Consider the following 11,544-nt stretch of genomic DNA (forward strand, 5'->3'; position numbering starts at 1 on the left):
GGGTGAGTGTGGTGGGGTGTGTGGTAGTGTGATGAGGGGTTGGTCGTGTGGTGGGGTGAGTGGTAGTATGGTGGGGGGTGTGATAGTGTGGTGGGGTGTGTGGTAGTGTGATGGGGGGTTGGTCGTGTGGTGGGGTGTGTGGTAGTATGGTGGGGTGTGTGGTAGTGTGGTAGTGTGATGGGGGGATGGTCGTGTGGTGGGGTGTGTGGTAGTATGGTGGGGTGTGTGGTAGTATGGTTGGGTGTGTGGTTGTATGGTAGGGTGTGTGGTAGTAAGGTGGGGTGTGTGGTGGGGTGTGTGGTTGTGTATTGGGGTGTGTGGTTGTGTGATGGGGGGTTGGTCGTGTGGTGGGGTGTGTGGTAGTATTGTGGGGTGTGTGGTAGTATGGTTGGGTGTGTGGTGGGGTGTGTGGTAGTATGGTTGGGTGTGTGGTGGGGTGTGTGGTAGTATGGTGGTGTGTGTGGTAGTGTGGTGGGGTGTGTGGTAGTGTGGTGGGGTGTGTGATAGTGTGATGAGGGGTTGGTCGTGTGGTGGGGTGTGTGGTAGTGTGGTGGGGTGTGTGGTAGTGTGATGAGGGGTTGGTCGTGTGGTGGGGTGTGTGGTAGTATGGTGGGGTGTGTGGTAGTGTGGTGGAGTGTGTGGGAGTGTGGTGGGGTGTGTGGTAGTGTGATGGGGGGTTGGTCGTGTGGTGGAGTGTGTGGTAGTGTGATAGGGGGTTGGTCGTGTGGTGGGGTGTGTGGTAGTGTGATGGGGGGTTGGTCGTGTGGTGGGGTGTGTGGTAGTGTGATTGGGGGTTGGTCGTGCGGTAGGGTGTGTGGTAGTATGGTGGGGAGTGTGGTAGTGTGGTGGGGTGTGTGGTAGTGTGATGGGGTGTGTGGTAGTGTGATGGGGGGTTGGTCGTGTGGTGGGGTGTGTGGTAGTATGGTGGGGTGTGTGGTAGTGTGGTGGGGTGTGTGGTAGTGTGGTGGGGTGTGTGGTAGTATGGTGGGGTGTGTGGTAGTGTGGTGGAGTGTGTGGGAGTGTGGTGGGGTGTGTGGTAGTGTGATGGGGGGTTGGTCGTGTGGTGGGGTGTGTGGTAGTGTGATTGGGGGTTGGTCGTGTGGTAGGGTGTGTGGTAGTATGGTGGGGAGTGTGGTAGTGTGGTGGGGTGTGTGGTAGTGTGATGGGGTGTGTGGTAGTGTGATGGGGGGTTGGTCGTGTGGTGGGGTGTGTGGTAGTATGGTGGGGTGTGTGGTAGTGTGGTGCAGTGTGTGGTAGTGTGGTGGGGTGTGTGGTAGTGTGATGGGGGGTTGGTCGTGTGGTGGGGTGTGTGGTAGTATGGTGGGGTGTGTGGTAATGTGGTGGGGGGTGTGGTAGTGTGATAGGGTGTGTGGTAGTGTGGTGGGGTGTGTGGTTGTGTAGTAGGGTGTGTGGTAGTGTGATGGGGGGTTGGTCGTGTGGTGGGGTGTGTAGTAGTATGGTGGGGTGTGTGGTAGTGTGATGGGGTGTGTGGTAGTCTGATGGGGTGTGTGGTAGTGTGGTGGTGTGTGTGGTAGTGTGGTGGGGTGTGTGGTTGTGTGGTGGGGGGTTGGTCGTGTGGTAGAGTGTGTGGTAGTAGGGTGGGGTGTGTGGTAGTGTGGTGGGGTGTGTGGTAGTGTGATGGAGGGTTGGTCGTGTGGTGGGGTGAGTGGTAGTATGGTGGGGGGTGTGATAGTGTGGTGGGGTGTGTGGTAGTGTGATGGGGGTTGGTCGTGTGGTGGTGTGTGTGGTAGTATAGTGGGGTGTGTGGTAGTGTGGTAGTGTGATGGGGGGATGGTCGTGTGGTGGGTTGTGTGGTAGTATGGTGGGGTGTGTGGTAGTATGGTTGGGTGTGTGGTGGGGGTGTGTGGTTGTATGGTAGGGTGTGTGGTAGTATGGTGGGGTGTGTCGTGGGGTGTGTGGTTGTGTATTGGGGTGTGTGGTTGTGTGATGGGGGGTTGGTCGTGTGGTGGGGTGTGTGGTAGTATGGTGGGGTGTGTGGTAGTATGGTTGGGTGTGTGTTGGGGTGTGTGGTAGTATGGTGGGGTGTGTGGTAGTGTAGTGGGTGTGTGGTAGTGTGATGAGGGGTTGGTCGTGTGGTGGGGTGTGTGGTAGTGTGGTGGGGTGTGTGATAGTGTGATGAGGGGTTGGTCGTGTGGTGGGGTGTGTGGTAGTGTGGTGGGGTGTGTGGTAGTGTGATGAGGGGTTGGTCGTGTGGTGGGGTGTGTGGTAGTATGGTGGGGTGTGTGGTAGTGTGGTGGAGTGTGTGGTAGTGTGGTGGGGTGTGTGGTAGTGTGATGGGGGGTTGGCCGTGTGGTCGGGTGTGTGGTAGTATGGTGGGGTGTGTAGTAGTATGGTTGGGTGTGTGGTGGGGTGTTTGGTAGTATGGTGGGGTGTGTGGTAGTTGGGTGAGGTGTGTGGTAGTGTAGTGGGTGTGTGGTAGTGTGATGAGGGGTTGGTCGTGTGGTGGGGCGTGTGGTAGTGTAGTGGGGTGTGTGGTAGTGTGATGAGGGGTTGGTCGTGAGGTGGGGTGTGTGGTAGTGTGGTGGGATGTGTGGTAGTAAGGTGGGGTGTGTGGTAGTGTATTGGGGTGTGTGGTAGTGGGATAAGGGGTTGGTCGTATGGTGGGGTGTGTGGTAGTATGGTGGGGTGTGTGGTAGTGTGGTGGAGTGTGTGGTAGTGTGGTGGGGTGTGTGGTAGTGTGATGGAGGATTGGTCGTGTGGTGGGGTGTGTAATAGTATAGTGGGGTGTGTGGTAGTATGGTTGGGTGTGTGGTAGTGTGGTGGAGTGTGTGGGAGTGTGGTGGGGTGTGTGGTAGTGTGATCGGGGGTTGGTCGTGTGGTGGAGTGTGTGGTAGTGTGATAGGGGGTTGGTCGTGTGGTGGGGTGTGTGGTAGTATGGTAAGGTGTGTGGTAGTGTGGTGGAGTGTGTGGGAGTGTGGTGGGGTGTGTGGTAGTGTGATGGGGGGTTGGTCGTGTGGTGGAGTGTGTGGTAGTGTGATAGGGGGTTGGTCGTGTGGTGGGGTGTGTGGTAGTGTGATGGGGGGTTGGTCGTATGGTGGGGTGTGTGGAAGTGTGATTGGGGGTTGGTCGTGTGGTAGGGTGTGTGGTAGTATGGTTTGGAGTGTGGTAGTTTGGTGGGGTGTGTGGTAGTGTGATGGGGTGTGTGGTAGTGTGATGGGGGGTTGGTCGTGTGGTGGGGTGTGTGGTAGTGTGGTGGGGTGTGTGGTATTGTGATGTGGGGTTGGTCGTGTGGTGGGGTGTGTGGTAGTGTGATGGGGGTTTGGTCGTGTGGTGGGGTGTGTGGTAGTATTGTGGGGTGTGTGGTAGTGTGGTGCAGTGTGTGGTAGTGTGGTGGGGTGTGTAATAGTATAGTGGGGTGTGTGGTAGTATGGTTGGGTGTGTGGTAGTGTGGTGGAGTGTGTGGGAGTGTGGTGGGGTGTGTGGTAGTGTGATGGGGGGTTGGTCGTGTGGTGGAGTGTGTGGTAGTGTGATAGGGGGTTGGTCGTGTGGTGGGGTGTGTGGTAGTGTGATGGGGGGTTGGTCGTATGGTGGGGTGTGTGGAAGTGTGATTGGGGGTTGGTCGTGTGGTAGGGTGTGTGGTAGTATGGTTTGGAGTGTGGTAGTTTGGTGGGGTGTGTGGTAGTGTGATGGGGTGTGTGGTAGTGTGATGGGGGGTTGGTCGTGTGGTGGGGTGTGTGGTAGTGTGGTGGGGTGTGTGGTATTGTGATGTGGGGTTGGTCGTGTGGTGGGGTGTGTGGTAGTGTGATGGGGGTTTGGTCGTGTGGTGGGGTGTGTGGTAGTATTGTGGGGTGTGTGGTAGTGTGGTGCAGTGTGTGGTAGTGTGGTGGGGTGTGTGGTAGTGTGATGGGGGGTTGGTCGTGTGGTGGGGTGTGTGGTAGTATGGTGGGGTGTGTGGTAATGTGGTGGGGGGTGTGGTAGTGTTATGGGGTGTGTGGTAGTGTGGTGGGGTGTGTGGTTGTGTCGTAGGGTGTGTGGTAGTGTGATGGGGGGTTGGTCGTGTGGTGGGGTGTGTAGTAGTATGGTGGGGTGTGTGGTAGTGTGGTGGGGTGTGTGGTAGTCTGATGGGGTGTGTGGTAGTGTGGTGGTGTGTGTGGTAGTGTGGTGGGGTGTGTGGTTGTGTGGTGGGGGGTTGGTCGTGTGGTGGGGTGTGTGGTAGTAGGGTGGGGTGTGTGGTAGTGTGGTGGGGTGTGTGGTAGTGTGATGGGGGGTTGGTCGTGTGGTGGGGTGTGTAGTAGTATGGTGGGGTGTGTGGTAGTGTGGTGGGGTGTGTGGTAGTCTGATGGGGTGTGTGGTAGTGTGGTGGTGTGTGTGGTAGTGTGGTGGGGTGTGTGGTTGTGTGGTGGGGGGTTGGTCGTGTGGTAGGGTGTGTGGTAGTAGGGTGGGGTGTGTGGTAGTGTGGTGGGGTGTGTGGTAGTGTGATGGAGGGTTGGTCGTGTGGTGGGGTGAGTGGTAGTATGGTGGGGGGTGTGATAGTGTGGTGGGGTGTGTGGTAGTGTGATGGGGGGTTGGTCGTGTGGTGGTGTGTGTGGTAGTATGGAGGGGTGTGTGGTAGTGTGGTAGTGTGATGGGGGGATGGTCGTGTGGTTGGTTGTGTGGTAGTATGGTGGGGTGTGTGGTAGTATGGTTGGGTGTGTGGTGGGGTGTGTGGTTGTATGGTAGGGTGTGTGGTAGTATGGTGGGGTGTGTGGTGGGGTGTGTGGTTGTGTATTGGAGTGTGTGGTTGTGTGATGGGGGGTTGGTCGTGTGGTGGGGTGTGTGGTAGTATGGTGGGGTGTGTGGTAGTATGGTTGGGTGTGTGGTGGGGTGTGTGGTAGTATGGTGGGGGTGTGTGGTAGTGTGGTGGGGTGTGTGGTAGTGTAGTGGGTGTGTGGTAGTGTGATGAGGGGTTGGTCGTGTGGTGGGGTGTGTGGTAGTGTGGTGGGGTGTGTGATAGTGTGATGAGGGGTTGGTCGTGTGGTGGGGTGTGTGGTAGTGTGGTGGGGTGTGTGGTAGTGTGATGAGGGGTTGGTCGTGTGGTGGGGTGTCTGTGGTAGTATGGTGGGGTGTGTGGTAGTGTGGTGGAGTGTGTGGTAGTGTGGTGGGGTGTGTGGTAGTGTGATGGGGGGTTGGCCGTGTGGTCGGATGTGTGGTAGTATGGTGGGGTGTGTAGCAGTATGGTTGGGTGTGTGGTGGGGTGTTTGGTAGTATGGTGAGGTGTGTGGTAGTGTGGTAGGGTGTGTGGTAGTGTAGTGGGTAAGTGGTAGTGTGATGAGGGGTTGGTCGTGTGGTGGGGCGTGTGGTAGTGTAGTGGGGTGTGTGGTAGTGTGATGAGGGGTTGGTCGTGAGGTGGGGTGTGTGGTAGTGTGGTGGGATGTGTGGTAGTATGGTGGGGTGTGTGGTAGTGTATTGGGGTGTGTGGTAGTGTGATGGGGGGTTGGTCGTGTGGTGGGGTGTGTGGTAGTATGGTGGGGTGTGTGGTAGTGTGGTGGAGTGTGTGGTAGTGTGGTGGGGTGTGTGGTAGTGTGATGGAGGGTTGGTCGTGTGGTGGGGTGTGTAATAGTATAGTGGGGTGTGTGGTAGTATGGTTGGGTGTGTGGTAGTGTGGTGGAGTGTGTGGGAGTGTGGTGGGGTGTGTGGTAGTGTGATGGGGGGTTGGTCGTGTGGTGGAGTGTGTGGTAGTGTGATAGGGGGTTGGTCGTGTGGTGGGGTGTGTGGTAGTATGGTAAGGTGTGTGGTAGTGTGGTGGAGTGTGTGGGAGTGTGGTGGGGTGTGTGGTAGTGTGATGGGGGGTTGGTTGTGTGGTGGAGTGTGTGGTAGTGTGATAGGGGGTTGGTCGTGTGGTGGGGTGTGTGGTAGTGTGATGGGGGGTTGGTCGTATGGTGGGGTGTGTGGAAGTGTGATTGGGGTTGGTCGTGTGGTAGGGTGTGTGGTAGTATGGTTTGGAGAGTGGTAGTTTGGTGGGGTGTGTGGTAGTGTGATGGGGTGTGTGGTAGTGTGATGGGTGGTTGGTCGTGTGGTGGGGTGTGTGGTAGTGTGGTGGGGTGTGTGGTATTGTGATGGGGGGTTGGTCGTGTGGTGGGGTGTGTGGTAGTGTGATGGGGGTTTGGTCGTGTGGTGGGGTGTGTGGTAGTATTGTGGGATGTGTGGTAGTGTGGTGCAGTGTGTGGTAGTGTGGTGGGGTGTGTGGTAGTGTGATGGGGGGTTGGTCGTGTGGTGGGGTGTGTGGTAGTATGGTGGGGTGTGTGGTAATGTGGTGGGGGTGTGGTAGTGTGATGGGGTGTGTGGTAGTGTGGTGGGGTGTGTGGTTGTGTCGTAGGGTGTGTGGTAGTGTGATGGGGGGTTGGTCGTGTGGTGGGGTGTTTAGTAGTATGGTGGGGTGTGTGGTAGTGTGGTGGGGTGTGTGGTAGTCTGATGGGGTGTGTGGTAGTGTGGTGGTGTGTGTGGTAGTGTGGTGGGGTGTGTGGTTGTGTGGTGGGGGGTTGGTCGTGTGGTGGGGTGTGTGGTAGTAGGGTGGGGTGTGTGGTAGTGTGGTGGGGTGTGTGGTAGTGTGATGGAGGGTTGGTCGTGTGGTGGGGTTAGTGGTAGTATGGAGGGGGGTTGATAGTGTGGTGGGGTGTGTGGTAGTGTGATGGGGGGTTGGTCGTGTGGTGGTGTGTGTGGTAGTATGGTGGGGTGTGTGGTAGTGTGATGGGGGGATGGTCGTGTGGTGGGTTGTGTGGTAGTATGGTGGGGTGTGTGGTAGTATGGTTGGGTGTGTGGTGGGGTGTGTGGTTGTATGGTAGGGTGTGTGGTAGTATGGTGGGGTGTGTGGTGGGGTGTGTGGTTGTGTATTGGGGTGTGTGGTTGTGTGATGGGGGGTTGGTCGTGTGGTGGGGTGTGTGGTAGTATGGTGGGGTGTGTGGTAGTATGGTTGGGTGTGTTTTGGGGTGTGTGGTAGTATGGTGGGGTGTGTGGTAGTGTGGTGGGGTGTGTGGTAGTGTAGTGGGTGTGTGGTAGTGTGATGAGAGGTTGGTCGTGTGGTGGGGTGTGTGGTAGTGTGGTGGGGTGTGTGATAGTGTGATGAGGGGTTGGTCGTGTGGTGGGGTGTGTGGTAGTGTGGTGGGGTGTGTGGTAGTGTGATGAGGGGTTGGTCGTGTGGTGGGGTGTGTGGTAGTATGGTGGGGTGTGTGGTAGTGTGGTGGAGTGTGTGGCAGTGTGGTGGGGTGTGTGGTAGTGTAGTGGGTGTGTGGTAGTGTGATGAGGGGTTGGTCGTGTGGTGGGGCGTGTGGTAGTGTAGTGGGGTGTGTGGTAGTGTGATGAGGGGTTGGTCGTGAGGTGGGGTGTGTGGTAGTGTGGTGGGATGTGTGGTAGTATGGTGGGGTGTGTGGTAGTATGGTTGGGTGTGTGGTGGGGTGTGTGGTTGTATGGTAGGGTGTGTGGTAGTATGGTGGGGTGTGTGGTGGGGTGTGTGGTTGTGTATTGGGGTGTGTGGTTGTGTGATGAGGGGTTGGTCGTGGGTGGGGTGTGTGGTAGTATGGTGGGGTGTGTGGTAGTATGGTTGGGTGTGTTTTGGGGTGTGTGGTAGTATGGTGGGGTGTGTGGTAGTGTGGTGGGGTGTGTGGTAGTGTAGTGGGTGTGTGGTAGTGTGATGAGAGGTTGGTCGTGTGGTGGGGTGTGTGGTAGTGTGGTGGGGTGTGTGATAGTGTGATGAGGGGTTGGTCGTGTGGTGGGGTGTGTGGTAGTGTGGTGGGGTGTGTGGTAGTGTGATGAGGGGTTGGTCGTGTGGTGGGGTGTGTGGTAGTATGGTGGGGTGTGTGGTAGTGTGGTGGAGTGTGTGGCAGTGTGGTGGGGTGTGTGGTAGTGTAGTGGGTGTGTGGTAGTGTGATGAGGGGTTGGTCGTGTGGTGGGGCGTGTGGTAGTGTAGTGGGGTGTGTGGTAGTGTGATGAGGGGTTGGTCGTGAGGTGGGGTGTGTGGTAGTGTGGTGGGATGTGTGGTAGTATGGTGGGGTGTGTGGTAGTGTATTGGGGTGTGTGGTAGTGTGATAGGGGGTTGGTCGTGTGGTGAGGTGTGTGGTAGTATGGTGGGGTGTGTGGTAGTGTGGTGGAGTGTGTGGTAGTGTGGTGGGTTGTGTGGTAGTGTGATGGAGGGTTGGTCGTGTGGTGGGGTGTGTAATAGTATAGTGGGGTGTGTGGTAGTATGGTTGGGTGTGTGGTGGGGTGTGTGGTTGTGTGGTGGGGTGTGTGGTAGTGTAGTGGGGTTGTGTGGTAGTGTGGTGGGGTGTGTGGTAGTGTGGTGGGCTGTGTGGTAGTGTGGTGGGATGTGTGGAAGTGTGTTGGGGGTTGGTCGTCTGGTGGGGTGTGTGGTAGTATGGTGGGGTGTGTGGTAGTATGGTTGTGTGTGTGGTGCGGTGTGGGGTTGTGTGGTGGGTGTGTGGTTGTGTGGTAGGGTTCTGTGGTAATGTGGTAGGGTGTGTAGTAGTGAGGTGGGGTGTGTGGTGGTATGGTTGGGTGTGTGGTGGGGTGTGTGGTTGTGTGGTGGGGTGTGTGGTAATGTGGTGGGGTTGTGTGGTAGTGTGGTGGGGTGTGTGGTAGTGTGGTGGGGTGTGTAGCTGTGTGGTGGGGTGTGTGGTAGTGTGATGGGGTGTTGGTCGTGTGGTGGGGTGTGTGGTAGTATGGTGGGGTGTGTGGTAGTATGGTTGGGTGTTAGGTGGGGTGTGTGGATGTGTGGTGGGGTGTCTGGTAGTGTGGTGGGGTTGTGTGGTAGTGTGATAGGGGGTTGGTCGTGTGGTGGGGTGTGTGGTAGTATGGTGGGGTGTGTGGTAGTATAGTTGGGTGTGTGGTGGGGTGTGTGGTTGTGTGGTGGGGTGTGTGGTAATGTGATGGGGGGTTGGTCGTGTGGTGGGGTGTGTAGTATTGTGATGGGGGGTTGGTCGTTTGGTGGAATGTGTGGTACTGTGATGGGGGGTTGGCCGTGTGGTGGGGTGTGTGGTAGTGTGATTGGGGGTTGGTCGTGTGGTGATGTGTATAGTAGTGTGATGGGGGGTTGGTCGTGTGGTGGGGTGTGTGGTAGTGTGATGGGGGGTTGGTCGTGTGGTGGGGTGTGTGGTAGTATGGTAAGGTGTGTGGTAGTGTGGTGGAGTGTGTGGGAGTGTGGTGGGGTGTGTGGTAGTGTGATGGGGGGTTGGTCGTGTGGTGGAGTGTGTGGTAGTGTGATAGGGGGTTGGTCGTGTGGTGGGGTGTGTGGTAGTGTGATGGGGGGTTGGTCGTATGGTGGGGTGTGTGGAAGTGTGATTGGGGTTGGTCGTGTGGTAGGGTGTGTGGTAGTATGGTTTGGAGTGTGGTAGTTTGGTGGGGTGTGTGGTAGTGTGATGGGGTGTGTGGTAGTGTGATGGGTGGTTGGTCGTGTGGTGGGGTGTGTGGTAGTGTGGTGGGGTGTGTGGTATTGTGATGGGGGGTTGGTCGTGTGGTTGGGTGTGTGGTAGTGTGATGGGGGTTTGGTCGTGTGGTGGGGTGTGTGGTAGTATTGTGGGGTGTGTGGTAGTGTGGTGCAGTGTGTGGTAGTGTGGTGGGGTGTGTGGTAGTGTGATGGGGGGTTGGTCGTGTGGTGGGGTGTGTGGTAGTATGGTGGGGTGTGTGGTAATGTGGTGGGGGGTGTGGTAGTGTGATGGGATGTGTGGTAGTGTGGTGGGGTGTGTGGTTGTGTCGTAGGGTGTGTGGTAGTGTGATGGGGGGTTGGTCGTGTGGTGGGGTGTGTAGTAGTATGGTGGGGTGTGTGGTAGTGTGGTGGGGTGTGTGGTAGTCTGATGGGGTGTGTGGTAGTGTGGTGGTGTGTGTGGTAGTGTGGTGGGGTGTGTGGTTGTGTGGTGGGGGGTTGGTCGTGTGGTGGGGTGTGTGGTAGTAGGGTGGGGTGTGTGGTAGTGTGGTGGGGTGTGTGGTAGTGTGATGGAGGGTTGGTCGTGTGGTGGGGTTAGTGGTAGTATGGAGGGGGGTTGATAGTGTGGTGGGGTGTGTGGTAGTGTGATGGGGGGTTGGTCGTGTGGTGGTGTGTGTGGTAGTATGGTGGGGTGTGTGGTAGTGTGATGGGGGGATGGTCGTGTGGTGGGTTGTGTGGTAGTATGGTGGGGTGTGTGGTAGTATGGTTGGGTGTGTGGTGGGGTGTGTGGTTGTATGGTAGGGTGTGTGGTAGTATGGTGGGGTGTGTGGTGGGGTGTGTGGTTGTGTATTGGGGTGTGTGGTTGTGTGATGGGGGGTTGGTCGTGTGGTGGGGTGTGTGGTAGTATGGTGGGGTGTGTGGTAGTATGGTTGGGTGTGTTTTGGGGTGTGTGGTAGTATGGTGGGGTGTGTGGTAGTGTGGTGGGGTGTGTGGTAGTGTAGTGGGTGTGTGGTAGTGTGATGAGAGGTTGGTCGTGTGGTGGGGTGTGTGGTAGTGTGGTGGGGTGTGTGATAGTGTGATGAGGGGTTGGTCGTGTGGTGGGGTGTGTGGTAGTGTGGTGGGGTGTGTGGTAGTGTGATGAGGGGTTGGTCGTGTGGTGGGGTGTGTGGTAGTATGGTGGGGTGTGTGGTAGTGTGGTGGGGTGTGTGGCAGTGTGGTGGGGTGTGTGGTAGTGTAGTGGGTGTGTGGTAGTGTGATGAGGGGTTGGTCGTGTGGTGGGGCGTGTGGTAGTGTAGTGGGGTGTGTGGTAGTGTGATGAGGGGTTGGTCGTGAGGTGGGGTGTGTGGTAGTGTGGTGGGATGTGTGGTAGTATGGTGGGGTGTGTGGTAGTATGGTTGGGTGTGTGGTGGGGTGTGTGGTTGTATGGTAGGGTGTGTGGTAGTATGGTGGGGTGTGTGGTGGGGTGTGTGGTTGTGTATTGGGGTGTGTGGTTGTGTGATGAGGGGTTGGTCGTGTGGTGGGGTGTGTGGTAGTATGGTGGGGTGTGTGGTAGTATGGTTGGGTGTGTTTTGGGGTGTGTGGTAGTATGGTGGGGTGTGTGGTAGTGTGGTGGGGTGTGTGGTAGTGTAGTGGGTGTGTGGTAGTGTGATGAGAGGTTGGTCGTGTGGTGGGGTGTGTGGTAGTGTGGTGGGGTGTGTGATAGTGTGATGAGGGGTTGGTCGTGTGGTGGGGTGTGTGGTAGTGTGGTGGGGTGTGTGGTAGTGTGATGAGGGGTTGGTCGTGTGGTGGGGTGTGTGGTAGTATGGTGGGGTGTGTGGTAGTGTGGTGGAGTGTGTGGCAGTGTGGTGGGGTGTGTGGTAGTGTAGTGGGTGTGTGGTAGTGTGATGAGGGGTTGGTCGTGTGGTGGGGCGTGTGGTAGTGTAGTGGGGTGTGTGGTAGTGTGATGAGGGGTTGGTCGTGAGGTGGGGTGTGTGGTAGTGTGGTGGGATGTGTGGTAGTATGGTGGGGTGTGTGGTAGTGTATTGGGGTGTGTGGTAGTGTGATAGGGGGTTGGTCGTGTGGTGAGGTGTGTGGTAGTATGGTGGGGTGTGTGGTAGTGTGGTGGAGTGTGTGGTAGTGTGGTGGGTTGTGTGGTAGTGTGATGGAGGGTTGGTCGTGTGGTGTGGTGTGTAATAGTATAGTGGGGTGTGTGG

This window comes from Procambarus clarkii, chromosome 11, assembly GCF_040958095.1.
Source record: "Procambarus clarkii isolate CNS0578487 chromosome 11, FALCON_Pclarkii_2.0, whole genome shotgun sequence".
Classification (NCBI taxonomy): domain Eukaryota; kingdom Metazoa; phylum Arthropoda; class Malacostraca; order Decapoda; family Cambaridae; genus Procambarus; species Procambarus clarkii.